The sequence below is a fragment of the Mobula birostris genome, chromosome 9, assembly GCF_030028105.1.
Source record: "Mobula birostris isolate sMobBir1 chromosome 9, sMobBir1.hap1, whole genome shotgun sequence".
Classification (NCBI taxonomy): Eukaryota; Metazoa; Chordata; class Chondrichthyes; order Myliobatiformes; family Myliobatidae; genus Mobula; species Mobula birostris.
This window is the reverse complement of record NC_092378.1, coordinates 75,175,511-75,191,860: the sequence shown is the minus strand read 5'-3', so window position 1 is coordinate 75,191,860 and position 16,350 is coordinate 75,175,511. Positions and strand designations below refer to the sequence as shown.

The 16,350-nt window shown below is 45.3% G+C and overlaps 1 protein-coding gene across 1 annotated transcript in view; it reads left to right on the top strand.

Moving 5' to 3' along the window:
* kics2 (KICSTOR subunit 2) overlaps window positions 1-16,350 on the top strand; it is a 64,173-nt gene that overhangs the window by 22,629 nt on the left and 25,194 nt on the right. The gene's annotated exons all lie outside the window — the stretch shown is intronic.

Here is a 16,350-nt window from a genome sequence, read left to right as displayed (position 1 = left end):
TATGGACAGGATGCTTCCTATTGTGGAGGAGTTGACCAGAGGGCATATTCTCAGAATACAAGAAAGTCCCTTTAGAACAGAAATGATGAGGAATTTCATTAGCCAGTGGGAATTCATTGCCGCAGATGTCTGTGGAATCATTGGGTATTTGAAGTGGAGGTTGATAGATTCTTGATTAGTAATGGTGTCAAAGATTACAGGGAGAAGGCAAGAGAATAGTGTTGAGAGGGATAGTAAATCAGCCTGGATGGAATGGCAGAGCAGACTCAATGGGCTGAATAACCTAATTCTGGTCCTATGTCTTAAAAGAGTTAGTTTTTTTTTTATCACTGACATGTGCCCTGGAATTATTCAACCTGTGTCATTTCTAATTCAGAACCATCCATAAAGATATATTCCAGAGACATCATCTGTAATTGTACATGTTTAGAATCTGTTCACTGAGCAGTAATATATAGGCATATATAAGGATAGCTTCACACGTAAAGTCTGCAAAACAAAGGTTCTCTATCAACCTCTCCCTGCAGGACAATTGTGCCCTTCGACAACAAAGGTCCTTGATGAAACGCAGACCAGTTCCTGTGTCCTGGGTACTACCTCTTAGCAAAAGCAGATATCAATGATGAAAATCCTCCATAGCGCTCGAGGTCTTGTGATTTCTGCCCTCCTGTATGGTTCTAAAATGTGGACGACCTACAATATAGCTCTCAAGACATCAGAGAGGTACCACCAAATCTGTGCAAATTACTTCAAACCCAGTCTTGGGACATGCGAACCAAAGTGAGTGCCTACTCCCAGGCCAAGTAAAATCCAAATTAAATCCAATTGTTTGTGAAGGATAACCTGAGTCATTCACCCACATGACACCAGATTCAAGGGAAGATTGCTGGGTGGACAGATGTAAAGATCCAAGGATGTTTCAAAACCTGCTTGAGAAAGTGTAACACTCACATTGAATCAAGGAAAGCTTGGGCACATGATCACTTCAAATGGGAAATGAATGGAACTGAGAAACATGTCCATGTTATAGGAGCACACAGTAACCCAGAGTAAACTACTCCAGTCTGCAGGTCCCATCAATCACCTCAGAAATGGAGTGCAGGCAAATAATGCTTGATCCTGAAGGAATGCTGAAAAAGTAGATGGCCAAATCAAAGGTGCTGACAAATCTGCATATAAGAGGGAGTTTGAAAATCTCAACAACCTCTTACTCATTGCTGCCATCAGGAAGAAGGTACTCACACCAGCAGGTTTAGGAACTCTCAAGCATCAGGCTCTTGAACCAGAGGGGATAACATCACTTAGCTTCTCTTGCCCATCACTAAAATGTTGCCACAATCTATGGACTCACTTTCAAAGGACTCTGCATCTCATGTTCTCAATATTTATTGATTATTTCTTTTTTCTTTTGTATTTGTTGTCTTTTGCACACTGCTAGGCGTGGTCATTCATTGATTCTATTATGGTTGTTGGATTTACAGAGTATACCTGCAAGAAAACAGATCTCGGGGTTGTATACGGTGACATGTATGTGCTTTGATAAGAAATTTACTTTGAACTTTGATCTTAGAAACAGGATTCATGCCACTGATTTGAGGAACTGTGAAATCAGTAATTAATTTAAATGACAAACACCAGCAATTTAGTTACATGGCAAACACCAGCAAACAGGCAAAGAATCCAACGAGGAATGCTGGCAGAGAAACAAAGCCAACTAAGATTGCTACAATGGCATTGAAATTCATCCTTCCAAGTTGCTGATTTCATGGAATTCTTTTTAAACAACTTAATACAGAATCTTGAAATGGAACTGTACATGTAAAAGTAAATGGGCCAGAATGCCTGACCTACAGACCGGCAGATACTGTGCTCAGCTCCAGTATCTTTCCTTTAGCAACAGATAAGATGCTGAAGAAACTCAGAAGTTCAGGCAATATGTATGGAGGGGATTAAACAGTCAGTGTTTCAGGTCTTGTTGTTGCTTACAAAGGTGTACATTTATCATAGAGAAAGTAAGGAGGCATGGGATCCAAGGGAACATTGCTCTGTGGATCCAGAACTGGCTTGCCAACAGAAGGCAAAGAGTGGTTGTAGATGGGTCATATTCTGCATGGAGGTCGGTGACCAGTGGTGTGCCTCAGGGATCTGTTCCGGGACCCTTACTCTTCATGATTTTTATAAATGACCTGGATGAGGAAGTGGAGGGATGGGTTAGTAGGTTTGCTGATTACACAAAGGTTGGAGGTGTTGTGGATAGTGTGGAGGGCTGTCAGAGGTTATAGCGAGACATTGATAGGATGCAAAACTGGGCGGAGAAGTGGCAGATGGGGTTCAACCCAGATAAGTGTGAAGTGGTTCATTTTGGTAGGTCAGATATAATGGCAGAATATAGTATTAATGGTAAGACTCTTGGCATTGTGGAGGATCAGAGGGATCTTGGGGTCCGAGTCCATAGAACTCTCAAAGCAGCTGTGCAGGTTGACTCTATGGTTAAGAAGGCATACGGTGTATTGACCTTCATCAATCATTGAATTTAGGAGCCGAGAGGTAATGTTGCAGCTATGTAGGACCCTGCTCAGACCCCACTTGGAGTACTGTGCTTGGTTCTGGTCGCCTCACCACAGGAGGGATGTGGAAACCATAGAAAGGGTGCAGAGGAGATTTACGAGGATGTTGCCTGGATTGGGGAGCATGCCTTATGAAAACAGGTTGAGTGAACTCAGCTTTTACTCCTTGGAGCGACGGAGAATGAGAGGTGACCTGATAGAGGTATATAAGATGATGAGAGGCATTGATCGTGTGGATAGTCAGAGGCTTTTTCCCAGGGCTGAAATGGCTACCACAAGAGGAGACAGGTTTAAGGTGCTTGGGAGTAGGTGCAGAGGAGATGTCAGGGGTAAGTTTTTTAGACAGAGAGTAGTGAGTGTGTGGAATGGGCTGCTGGCGATGGTGTTTGAGGCGGATGCCATATAACCATATAACAATTACAGCACAGAAACAGGCCATCTTGGCCCTTCTAGTCCGTGCCAAACTCTTACTCTCACCTAGTCCCACCGACCTGCACTCAGCCTATAACCCTCCATTCCTTTCCTGTCCATATAGCTATCCAATTTAACTTTAAATGACAACATCGAACCTGCCTCGATAGGGTCTTTTAAGAGACTCCTGGATAGGTACATGGAGCTTAGAAAAATAGAGGGCTGTGGGTAACCCTAGTAATTTCTAAGGTAGGGACATGTTCGGCACAACTTTGTGGGCCAAAGGGCCTGTATTATGCTATAGATTTTCTATGTCTCTATGTTTCTATAGAGGTCCACCGAAAGCCTAAAGTCGAGTTTATTGTCATAAGCATATCGTTCATCCATCGTCGTCGTTGAAGACCTCGACACCATTAGTCACTTTGAGACTGGATGCAGTGTGACCGAAGATAACTGGTCAGGCCAATTCGGGCACGAAATGGCCTGGCATATGTTGGGCAGACGTGTAGGCACTGCAGTTGTTGCGCTGGTGGCTCTGGACTTGCGCAGCTCATGTTTATGTTGTGCTTCAGCAGTGCGCCTTGCTTTGTAAGCTTGACAGCCCTTGTGGATAAGGCTGCGCCAGGCAGGGCGGTTTTGTGCCAGCGTTTCCCAGGTGGTCGTGTCTATATCAAGCGACTTCAGGGAGGCCTTTAGTGTGTCTTTGTAACGTTTCTTCTGCCCTCTATGCGAGCGTCTTCCAACAGACCAAAAAGGAGCTGCTTGGGTATGCACTCGACTGGTATGCAGATGATATGACCTGCCCACCAGGTCTGTGCTCTCATCAGCAATGTGTGACTGATGGTAGACTTGCTCTAGAGAGAACTTCAGTGTCTGGTACTTTGCCTTGCCATCTGATGCCTAATATTCTGCGAAGACAAGTCATATGGAAATGGTTGAGCTGTCTTGCATGCCTTTGATACACAGTCCACGTTTCACAGACATACAGGAGGGTAGTGAGTACCACAGCTCTGTAGACCTTCAGTTTTGTTGCTGGACTGATTCCTCGGCATTCCCATACAGTTCGGGCACAGTCTACCGAAAGCAGAACTTGCCTTTGCTATTCTGCAGTTAACGTCTGTATCAATAGTCACTGCTCGGAAGAGGGTGCTGCAAAGCTAAGTAAACAGGTCAACTGCCTGTAGTTTCTGTCCTTTGACTGTGATTTTGGGTTCTGTGTACGGTGCATGAGGGGCAGGCTGGTGCATGACTTCGGTCTTTTTGATGTTGATGGTGAGTCCAAAGTTGTCACAAGCCGTGGAGAATTTGCCCATATTGACTTGCATCTCTGGCTCCGAGCCAGTATACAGGGCACAGTCATCGGCAAAGAGGAATTCTCTCAGAATAGTCTCCTTCACTTTGGTAATAGCTTGAAGTCTCCTCAGGTTGAAGAGCTTCCCATCCACTCTGTACTTGAGGCTGATTCCAGCATCACTGTCCTGGAAGACATCATTCAGCAAGGCAGTAAACATCATGCTGAACAGTGTGGGTGCGAGCACACAACCCTGTTTGACGCCATTGGTGACTGGGAATGCCTCAGAGGATTCTCCGCCATCCAGCACTCTGGCCATCATGCCGTCATGGAACTGGCATACTATCTGAATGAATCTGGAGGGGCAGCCGAACTTTGACATGATCCTCCACAGCCCTTGTCAGCAGACAGTGTTGAAGGCTTTCGTGAGGTCAACAAAAGTTGTGTAGAGTTCGTGATTCTGCTCTTGACACTGCTTCTGAAGTTGGCGCGCGGCAAAAATCATGTCAATAGTCCCACGGCCTTTGCGAAAGCCACACTGTGACTCTGGCAGCGGGCCCAGCTCCAGATGGGTGACCAGACAATTTAGCAGGACTCTTGCAAGGGTTTTTCCTGCAATGGAGAGTAGCAAGATTCCTCGGTGGTTGTCGCATACCTGTCGATTGCCCTTCCTCTTATAGAGGTGTACCATGGATGCATTTTTAAGTTCCTGAGGAATGGATCCATGCTTCCAAAAAGACTTCTCTATAAGTATAGGACCACTGGCTTTGTAGATCTCTGCAGGTATGGTGTCTGCCCCTGGGGCTTTGCCACTGGATAGCTGGCTGACAGCTTCCATGACTTCGGCTACTACCGGTGGGTCATCCATGGCGCTGTTGATGTCGACCTAGGGAATCCTGTCTATCGCCTCATCGTTAATAGATGATGGTCGGTTGAGGATGGCTTCAGAGTGTTCAGCCCACCTCTGCAGGATCTGAGCCTCCTCTGTAATGAGAGTTGTACCATCTATACTCAGGAGGGGGGAGCTCCCGAGAGACTGAGGTCCGTACAGAGTGTTGAGGGCTTCATAGAATTGTTTCAAGTCGTTTCTGTCAGCGTATCCCTGTATTTCATCTGCCTTGGCGCTCAGCCAGGCATCTTGCATTTTACGCAGTTTATTCTGAACTATCCTGCGAGCACTGGTAAAGGCGTTTATCTTGGCAGCTGATGATGGGTCGTTCTGATGGGCACGATGAAGGCGGTGCTTTTCAACAAGTAGAGCCAGTATCTCCTCATCATTCTCATCGAACCAGTCATGCTGCTTGTGGGTAGAGAGCCGTAGCATCTTCAGTGCAGGTGAATGGACAGCATCCCTGAAACGAATCCAGTCATCCACAGCGCTGCCTACAAGGTGTGGGTCAGCAAGCTTGGTTCCTCAATCTTCAACCAGTGCTGAAGCAATGCTGGAGTTCTTCAGCCTGGCCACATTGATTCTTTTCATAGCCTTGCTTCCTTGCGTTTGCCTCTTGAGTCTGATGCAGAGCTTCATTTTGGAGACAATGAGCCTGTGATCTGTCCAGCAGTCAGCACCACACATGGCCTTGGTCACTGACATCCTGCCTGTCTTTTCTTCTGACGATGACATAGTCGACAAGATGCCAATGCTTAGAGCGGGAGTGCATCCAGGAGGTCTTGTTATGGGTAGGCAGGCGGAAAGTTGTGTTGGTGATGAGAAGGTTGTGTGCTGCACAGGTCTTCAGTAAGAATAGGCCGTTACTGTTACATTTGCCCACTCCATGACTCCCAACGACTCCCTGCCAGGCTGCGGAGTCGCACCCTACTCTTGCATTGAAGTCGCCGAGCAAGATCAGCTTGTTGGCACTGCTCACTGCTGATAGCAGGGCGTCTAGTTCTTCATAGAACCTGTCTTTTGTTTCTTCCGGGTTGGTCATTTTGGGGGCTGATCAGGGTGGCTTGACTTCTGTTCTGTAGCGGAAACTGTAGTGTCATGAGCCAGTCACTCACACCCTTGGGGAGACTGGCAAGTTTCCGAACAAGGTGACTCCTGACGGTGAATCCAACTCCAGCATCTCGACGCTCATTGCTGCCGCGACTGCTCCAGAAAAAAGTGTATCTGCTCCAGTTTCAGTCAGCTGACCTATGTTGGCAAGACAAGTCTCCCTCAGGGCTGCTATGTCAATGTTGTAGCTTGCAAGCTCTCTGGCAACTAAGGCTGTTCTTCTCTCTGGTCTGTTTGCTGTAGGGTTGTCCAATAGCATGCGCACATTCCAAGTGCCAATGGTGAGCGGTGTCACCTTGCGTTTCGTTGTGTTTGTTCAACCGCCGAGATAGGATCCCCACTAGCTGCGGCAAACTGGCCAGGGTGTAATGAAGCAGGCTATGTTTGGGGCACCTTTTCTATCCCCTTCCTCATACTACAGGGGTGAGCAGTGCATTCCAAAAGAGGGCTGCTCAGTCGCCAAGTTAGATGCCGAGTTTCACTGCTGCTTCGGTCAGCGAAAAACGACATTAGACCTGAGCTGCCTGTGTGCAGGTCTGTGACTACAGCTCCCAGTGTATCCACACCTGCTGCTTCGTCACTCGCCCATCGCCACAGGACTTCAAAAGTTGAGGATGATGATGACGGTGTCGAGACTAGCGCTTGATTTGGATTTAAGTGAGGGAGAGTTGTGCAGGATCGGCCTCACTCTCTCTTCCCAATTCCCATCTGGATCCAGTGGCAAGACAAGAGTCGAGACGGCTGGAGATGGGACTAGGTGCAGTGGATGACCAGGACGTCTTCTGTGTCTTGTCATGCTCTGCACGATCCACGACACTTGCAGAGACCGCCTTCTTGACCGTTGGACCTTCCATTGGGCTCGTCCACTCAATCTGCCGGAGTCTTATCTTCACATGCTGGGATAGACATCTCCCTATCTCACCGAGGGTTTGAGACCCTTTGGCTACCCTCATCTGGTTTAGCCGGCTTGTCGAAGCCGTTGCCCGGGGTGTGGCTGCTGTCGCATGCAAACAGCTACGAGGAGCCACAGGTGAGAGCTGAGTGCCAGGTGGGGACCAAAGGTGGACTAACTGCCTTGAAAAGGACGCAACATGTTCCCCCACCAGAGGTGTTACCCCTCCCTGACACCCCATACACCCTCATAAGCACAAATACATAGGTGGAATAACAAACTTAGTTGCAGCAGCATCATAGGCACTTTGTATCACATGAGCAGCATTCACAAGAAGAAGAACATAAATTATACACTAGTTTTACAAGAAAGGATACAATTCGAACAGGGTCCATTGTAGTGTCAATTCATCAAAGTGGTTACAGTGTTGTGATACTGAGGTAGTGGTTAGTGTTGTGGAAATTGGTTCAGGAATTGAATGGTTAACCATATAACAATAACCATATAACAATTATAGCACAGAAACAGGCCATCTCGGCCCTTCTAGTCTGTGCCGAACTCTTACTCTCACCTAGTCCCACTGACCTGCACTCAGCCCACAACCCTCCATTCCTTTCCTGTCCATATATCTATCCAATTTAACTTTAAACGACAACATCGAACCTGCCTCAACCACTTCTGCTGGAAGCTTGTTCCACACAGCTACCACTCTCTGAGTAAAGAAGTTCTCCCCTCATGTTACCCCGAGACTTTTGCCCTTTAAATCTCAACTCATAAGAGATAATGTTGAAGAGAAGTAGCTGTTCTTGAATCTGATGGTGTGTGACTTCAGGCCTCCTGGCAGCTGCAGGCTGTGAGAAGATTGCATGGTCCAGAAATTGGAGGATCTCTGATGATGGATTTGGTCTTCTTGAGGTAACACCTCCTGTAGATGCTACCAATGGACTGTGTCTGTCAAGAGTCCACTATTCTCTGCATTCCTGCACATTCAAATTGTTGTATAAGACCATAATGCAAACAGCTGGGACATGGGAATTTGCAAATTCAATTATTCTATTGTCTCTCATGGTTCATTGCAGATACAAAGAGTTCACATTGTTAGTGCACTGTGTCAGCTATGTATTTACTCTGTCATTCGGCCCAGAGACTGTGCATTCACTTTGGGGATCCTATGGATTAGATTCAGATTTATTTAGCGCATATGCTTTGTAACATACAGGATTAGGTATTCACTTAGTGGCCTATTCTGTGGTCAACACATTCACTGACAATCTGTCACATGGGCCATGCACTCACTCTGACAGAATTATCAGTAGGCCATGGATTCTCTTTAGCTACCCTCCTTTGCCAGCTACTGCAGCCTGATTTCATGGGAGATTGGGGCTGAAAGGAAAATTGGATCAGCCATGATGAAATGGCGGAACAGACTCAATAGGCAAAATGGCATAATTCTGCTCCTGTACCTTATGGTCTTAAACTGCCCTTTCCTACAGCTCTTTTTTGGAAAGTGCTATAGGACTATTAAAACAAAAACCATGCCATTTAAAAATTTTGTTCCCCCGGGCAGTTAATATGATCAACCATCCTACTTAGCCCCCTCGCCCCTCTGTCTATTAGCCCCCTCACCCCTCTGTCTATTAGCCCCCTCACTCCTCTGTCTATTAGCCCCACACCCCTCTGTCTATTAGCCCCACACCCCTCTGTCTATTAGCCCCCACACCCCTCTGTCTATTAGCCCCCTCACTCCTCTGTCTACTAGCCCCCTCACTCCTCTGTCTATTAACCCCCTCATTCCTCTGTCTATTAGCCCCCACACCCCTCTGTCTATTAGCCCCACACCCCTCTGTCTATTAGTCCCTCATCCTTCACTGTATTGCACTGTAGACATTTTAAGCCACATTTTATAATGCTGTTGAATTGAATTGACTTCATATCTCACATCCTTCACGTATGTGAGGAGTAAAAATCTTTATGTTACATCTCTGTCTGAATGTGCAATTTATAGCAATTTTTAATAAACAGGATAGTCAATATAACATAGAAATATAGCTGTGTCAGCATAAATTAAGCAGTCTGATGGAAGAAGCTGTCCCAGAGCCTGTCGGTCCTAGTTTTTATGCTGTGGTACTATTTCCGAACAGTAGCAGCTGGAACAGTTTGTAGTTGGGGTGATTTGGGTCCTGAAAGATCCTTCGGGCTCTTTTTACACACTTGTTGCTGTAAAAAGCTGTCCTGGTGCATGTAGGTACTAACAATAAAGGAAGAAAGTGGGATGAGGTCCTACAAGCTGGAACTTAGGGAGAGCTAGGAGATAAATTAAAGAGTAGGACCTCAAAGGTAATCATCTCAGGATTATTACCGGTGCCCCGTGCTAGCCAGAGTTGGAATAGCAGGATAGCTAGAATGAATATGTAGCTTGAGCGGTGGTGCAGGAGGGAGGGTTTCAGATTCTTGGGGCATTGGAACCGCTTCTGGGGGAGGTGGGACCAGTACTGTCCGGTCTACATCTGGACAGGGCCGGGATCAATGTCCTAGGGAGATTGTTTGCTAGTGCTGTTGGGGAGGCTTTAAACTAATATGGCGGGGGGGATGGGAACCAACACAGAGAAGAAGAGGGAAGTGATGCAGAGACCAAAGCTAGAGTTAGTGAAGAAAAAAGTAAGAGTAGAGTGCATAAAAGTAAAAAGCAAAAATCGCATAGGTCACTGGATTCTAAAAGGACAATGAGTATAAGGGCACTTTATCTAAATGCCCATAGTATTAGAAACAAGGTTAGTGAACTTGTGGCACAGATCAGTACTAAGGCATATGATTTAGTGGCCATTACAGAAACCTGGTTGCAAGGTGGAGATGACTGGGAATTAAATATCCAAGGGTATCAGGTAATACAGAAAGATAGGCAGGAAGGCAGAGGAGGTGAGGTGGCCCTCTTGATTAGAGATGAGATCAGGGTGATTATGAGAGACGATATAAGATCTGCGGAGCAGAATGTTGAGTCCATCTGGGTAGAGATTAAGAATAGTAAAGGGAAAAAATCATTGGTGGGTGTTGTCTATAGGCCAACTAATAAAAATATTGCCATGGCAGAGGCGTTTAACCAAGAAATAACTGAGGCTTGTAAGAACGGAACGGCAATTGTCATGGGGAATTTTAACTTCTACATAGATTGGGTGAATCGGGTTGGTCAAGGAAATCTTGAGGAGGACTTTGTAGAATGCATCCATGATGGCTTTCTTGAGCAGCATGTTAGTGAACCTACAAGGGAAAATACTATCTTAGATCTAGTCCTGTGCAATGAGGCAGGTAAGATTAACAATCTTGTAGTCAAGAATAGAAACATAGAAAATAGGTGCAGGAGTAGGCCATTTGGCCCTTCGAGCCTGCACCGCCATTTATTATGATCATGGCTGATCATCCAACTCAGAACCCCGCCCCAGCCTTCCCTCCATACCCCCTGACCCCCGTAGCCACAAGGGCCATATCTAACTCCCTCTTAAATATAGCCAATGAACTGGCCTCAACTGTTTCCTGTGGCAGAGAATTCCACAGATTCACCACTCTCTGTGTGAAGAAGTTTTTCCTAATCTCGGTCCTAAAAGGCTTCCCCTCTATCCTCAAACTGTGGCCCCTCGTTCTGGACTTCCCCAACATCGGGAACAATCTTCCTGCATCTAGCCTGTCCAATCCCTTTAGGATCTTATACGTTTCAATCAGATCCCCCCTCAATCTTCTAAATTCCAACGAGTACAAGCCCAGTTCATCCAGTCTTTCTTCATATGAAAGTCCTGCCATCCCAGGAATCAATCTGGTGAACCTTCTTTGTACTCCCTCTATGGCAAGGATGTCTTTCCTCAGATTAGGGGACCAAAACTGCACACAATACTCCAGGTGTGGTCTCACCAAGGCCTTGTACAACTGCAGTAGTACCTCCCTGCTCCTGTACTCGAATCCTCTCACTATAAATGCCAGCATACCATTCGCCTTTTTCACCGCCTGCTGTACCTGCATGCCCACTTTCAATGACTGGTGTATAATGACACCCAGGTCTCGTTGCACCTTCCCCTTTCCTAATCGGCCACCATTCAGATAATAATCTGTTTTCCTATTTTTGCCACCAAAGTGGATAACTTCACATTTATCCACATTAAATTGCATCTGCCATGAATTTGCCCACTCACCCAACCTATCCAAGTCACCCTGCATCCTCTTAGCATCCTCCTCACAGCTAACACTGCCACCCAGCTTCGTGTCATCCGCAAACTTGGAGATGCTGCATTTAATTCCCTCATCCAAGTCATTAATATATATTGTAAACAACTGGGGTCCCAGCACTGAGCCTTGCGGTACCCCACTGGTCACCGCCTGCCATTCTGAAAAGGTCCCGTTTATTCCCACTCTTTGCTTCCTGTCTGCTAACCAATTCTCCACCCACACCAAAACCTTACCCCCAATACCGTGTGCTTATGTTTGCACACTAATCTCCTGTGTGAGACCTTGTCAAAAGCCTTTTGAAAATCCAAATATACCACATCCACTGGTTCTCCCCTATCCACTCTACTAGTTACATCCTCAAAAAATTCTATGAGATTCGTCAGACATGATTTTCCTTTCACAAATCCATGCTGACTTTGTCTGATCATTTCACCGCTTTCCAAATGTGCTGTTATCACATCCTTGATAACTGACTCCAGCAGTTTCCCCACCACCGATGTTAGGCTAACCGGTCTATAATTCCCCGGTTTCTCTCTCCCTCCTTTTTTAAAAAGTGGAGTTACATTAGCCACCCTCCAATCCTCAGGAACTAGTCCAGAATCTAACGAGTTTTGAAAAATTATCACTAATGCATCCACTATTTCTTGGGCTACTTCCTTAAGCACTCTAGGATGCAGACCATCTGGCCCTGGGGATTTATCTGCCTTCAATCCCTTCAATTTACCTAACACCACTTCCCTACTAACATGTATTTCCCTCAGTTCCTCCATCTCACTGGACCCTCTGTCCCCTACTATTTCTGGAAGATTATTTATGTCCTCCTTAGTGAAGACAGAACCAAAGTAATTATTCAATTGGTCTGCCATGTCCTTGCTCCCCATAATTAATTCACCTGTTTCTGTCTGCAGGGGACCTACATTTGTCTTTACCAGTCTTTTCCTTTTTACATATCTATAAAAGCTTTTACAGTCCGTTTTTATGTTCCCTGCCAGTTTTCTCTCATAATCTTTTTTCCCCTTCCTAATTAAGCCCTTTGTCCTCCTCTGCTGAACTCTGAATTTCTCCCAGTCCTCAGGTGAGCCACTTTCTCTGGCTAATTTGTATGCTTCTTCTTTGGAATTGATACTATCCCTAATTTCTCTTGTCAGCCACTTGGAAAGAGTGATCATAGTATGATTGAATTTTGCATTCAGATGGAGGATGAAATAGTTAGATCTAAAACTAGTGTATTATGCTTGAACAAGGGAGACTACAACGGGATGAGGGAGGAGTTGGCTAATGTGGATTGGGAGCACAGGCTATTTGGTAGGACAGTGGAGGAACAGTGGAATACTTGCAAAGAGATTTTTCACAGTGCTCAACAGAAGTATATTCCAGTCAAAAATAAGGACAGTAAGTGTGGGGAGAGCTAGCCTTGGATAACTAAGGAAATAAAAGATAGTACCAAATTAAAAGCTCGTGTACAAAGTCGCAAAGACTAGTGGGAGACTGGAGGATTGGGAGAACTTTAAAAAGCAACAGAGAACAACTAAACAGGAAATAAGGAAAGGGAAGATAGAGTATGAAAGTAAATTAGCACAAAATATAAAAACAGATCGCAAAAGTTTTTATAAATATATAAAGCGGAAGAGGGCGGCTAAAGTCAACGTAGGTCCCTTGGAAGACGATAAGGGGAAATTGGTATTGGGTGATAAGGAAATGGCTGAGGCATTGAACGACTATTTTGTGTCAATTTTCATGTTGGAGGACACATCTAATATGCCAAAGACGATGTTATGGACAAAATGGGAGGTGAGGACCTCGATAAAATCACTGTCACTAAAGAGATAGTGATGAGCAAACTAGAAGGCCTGAAGGTAGACAAGTCCCCTGGTCCTGATGGGATGCATCCCAGGGTGCTGAAGAAATTGGTGGAGGTTATAGTAGACACGTTGGTAATGATTTATCAAAACTCTCTGGACTCTGGGCAGGTCTTGGTAGATAGGAAGACAGCAAATATCACACCACTTTTTGAAAAAGGATGTAGGCAAAAAATTGGCAACTATATGCCAGTTAGCTTAACATCTGTAGTCGGGAAAATGCTTGAAGCTGTCATTAAGGAAGAAATAGCGAAACGTTTAGAAAGGAGTGGTTCCATTAGACAAACACAGCATGGATTTAGAAAGGGCAGGTCCTATACTTACTGGAGTTCTTTGAAGACATAATGAGTGCAGTGGATAGAGGGAAACAGGTGGATGGGTGGATGTCGTATACTCGGATTTCCAGAAGGTGTTCGATAAGGTGCTGCACAAGAGACTTATAAATAAGATATGGATGCACGGAGTCGGAGGAAGTGTATTAGCATGGATAGTGGATTGGTTAACCAATAGAAGGCAGAGAGTTGATATAAATGGGTGTTCCTCCGGTTGGCAGTCAGTGGTGAGTGGGGTGTCGCAGGGGTTGGTGCTGGGCCTGCAGCTGTTTACCATTTACTTTAATGATTTGGAAGAGGGGACTGAGTATAGTGTAGCAAAATTTGCTGATGACACTAAACTGAGTGGAAAAGCAAATTGTACAGGGGATGTGGAGAGTCTGCAGAGGGATATAGATAGGTTAAGTGAGTGGGCCAAGCTCTGGCAGATGGAATACAACATTGGTAAATGCGAGATCATCCACTTTGGAAGAAATAATAGAAGGGCAGATTATTATTTAAATGGTGAAAGATTGCAGCATGCTGTTGTGCAGAGGGACTTGGGAGTGCTTGTTCATGAATTGCAAAAAGTTCGCTTGCAGGTATAACAGGTTATTAAGAAGGCAAATGGAATGTTGGTCTTCATTGCTAGAGGGATTGAATTCAAGAGCAGGGGGGTCATGCTGCAACTATACAGGGTACTGGTGAGGCTGCACCTGGAGTACTGTGTGCTGTTCTGGTCTCCATACTTGAGGAAGGATATGCTGGTTTTGGAGGCAGTGCAGAGGAGGTTCACCAGGTTGATTCCAGAGATGAAGGTGTTAACCTATGAGGAGAGATTGAGTCGCCTGGGACTATACTCTCTGGAGTTCAGAAGAATGAGAGGGGACCTTACAGAAACATACAAAATTTTGAAAAGGATAGATAAGATAGAAGTAAGAAAGTTGTTTCCATTGGTAGGTGAGACTCAAACTTGGGGACATTGCCTCAAGATTCAGGGGAGAAGATTTAGGGTGGAGATGAGGAGAAACTGTTCTTCCCAGAGAGTGGTGAATCTGTGAAATTCTCTGCGCAGGGAAGCAGTTGAGGCTTCCTCACTAAATATATTTAAGAAACAGATAGGTTTTTACATAGTAAGGGAATTAAGGGTTATGGGGGAAAGGCAAGTGGATGGAGCTGAGTTTACGGACAGATCAGCCATGATCTTATTGAATGGTGGTGCAGGCTCGTTGAGCTGGATGGCCTACTCCTGCTCCTATTTCTTAGGTTCTTGTATTCTTAAATGTCCTGTATAGTGGGAATTTCACATCTACAGATGCACTGGACTGACTGCACCACTCTCTGCAGAGCTCAGCCATTGAGGGAAGTACAGTTCTCATACCAGGCAGTGATGCAGCCAGTCAGGATGCTCTCAATTGTGCCCCTGTAGAAAGTCCTTAGGATTTAGGGACTCGTGCCCAACTTCTTCAACCGTCTGAGCTGAAAGAGGTGCTTGTACTTTTTTTTCACCACATAGCCGGTATGTGCAGACCATGAGATCCTCGGTGATGTGTAGGCTGAGGAACTTAAAGCTGTTCACCCTCTCAACCCCAGATCCATTGATGTCAATAGGGGTTAGCCCGTCTCCGTTCCTCCTGTAATCCACAGCCAGCTCTTTTGTTTTTGCGACATTGAGGGAGAGCTTGTTTTCTTGACACCATTGTGTCAGGGTGATGACTTTTTCTCTGTAGGCTGCCTCATTAGTATGTGAGATAAGGCCAATCAATGTAGTATCATCTGCAAATTTTATTAGCAGATTGGAGCTGTGGGTGGCGACACAGTTATGGGTGTACAGAGTAAAGGAGAGGGCCTAGGACACAGCCCTGAGGGACACCTGTGCTGTGGGACAGAGGTGAGGGAGCCCACTCTTACCACCTGCCAGTGATCTGACACCAGGATCCAGCTGCACACTGCAGGGTGAAGGTCGAGGTCTCTGAGCTTCTTGTCAAGCCTGGAGGGAATTAATGGTGTTGAATGCTAAAATGGCAGTCCAAGAACAGCATTCTCACATAAGCACCCTTCTCCAGATGTGTAAGGACAGTGTGTAGAGCAGTGGCTATTGTGTCATCTGTCGATCGGTTGTGTTGGTAGGTGAATTGTAGTGGGTCCCGTGTGGGTGGTAGCATGCAGCAGATATTTATATTGTAAGTACATGCTGGTATTTATGTACATTTGATTCCATATGCATAATTTAATCTCTATTTCTATATAATATAGAAAATATTTCATAATAGTATGTATATAAATTTGATTCTTTATTCTTTGTAAGCTTTGAATATTGTTTCTCATTGCCCGTTGTGCCCTGATGTCCACACCACAACGGATTCCTAATACATGTAAATGTATTTGTAATTGGCGAATAAAGTTGATCCTGGTTCTTGATTTGCTTTGGCCCTCAACAGTGACCTTCAACCACATTGAGAGTGGTGTCTCATCATGTTGTCAAAGTTAATCACCAACTATTGTCAATGTAGTTGATTGTCATGGTCGATTCTCGAAGCAAATGCAGTAGCTAGCATGAAGAGAGGCCAAAGCAACCCCATAGCCCACTTGAGGTTCTGCTAGAGTGAATGTTTGTGTTGGTAGGTCAGCACAAGTTCTGTATATTTGCTCTGAGCATGTTGTGTGGGCCATGAGTCCCATCACACAGAATATGCATTCACTCAGACAATGAGTCCTGCTGAAGATGACAGAGATATCATCTAAATTTTGACCTTGTTCATTTGCATTAGTGTAGCTAATCCCTTTCCGAGACCATTCACTATCCAT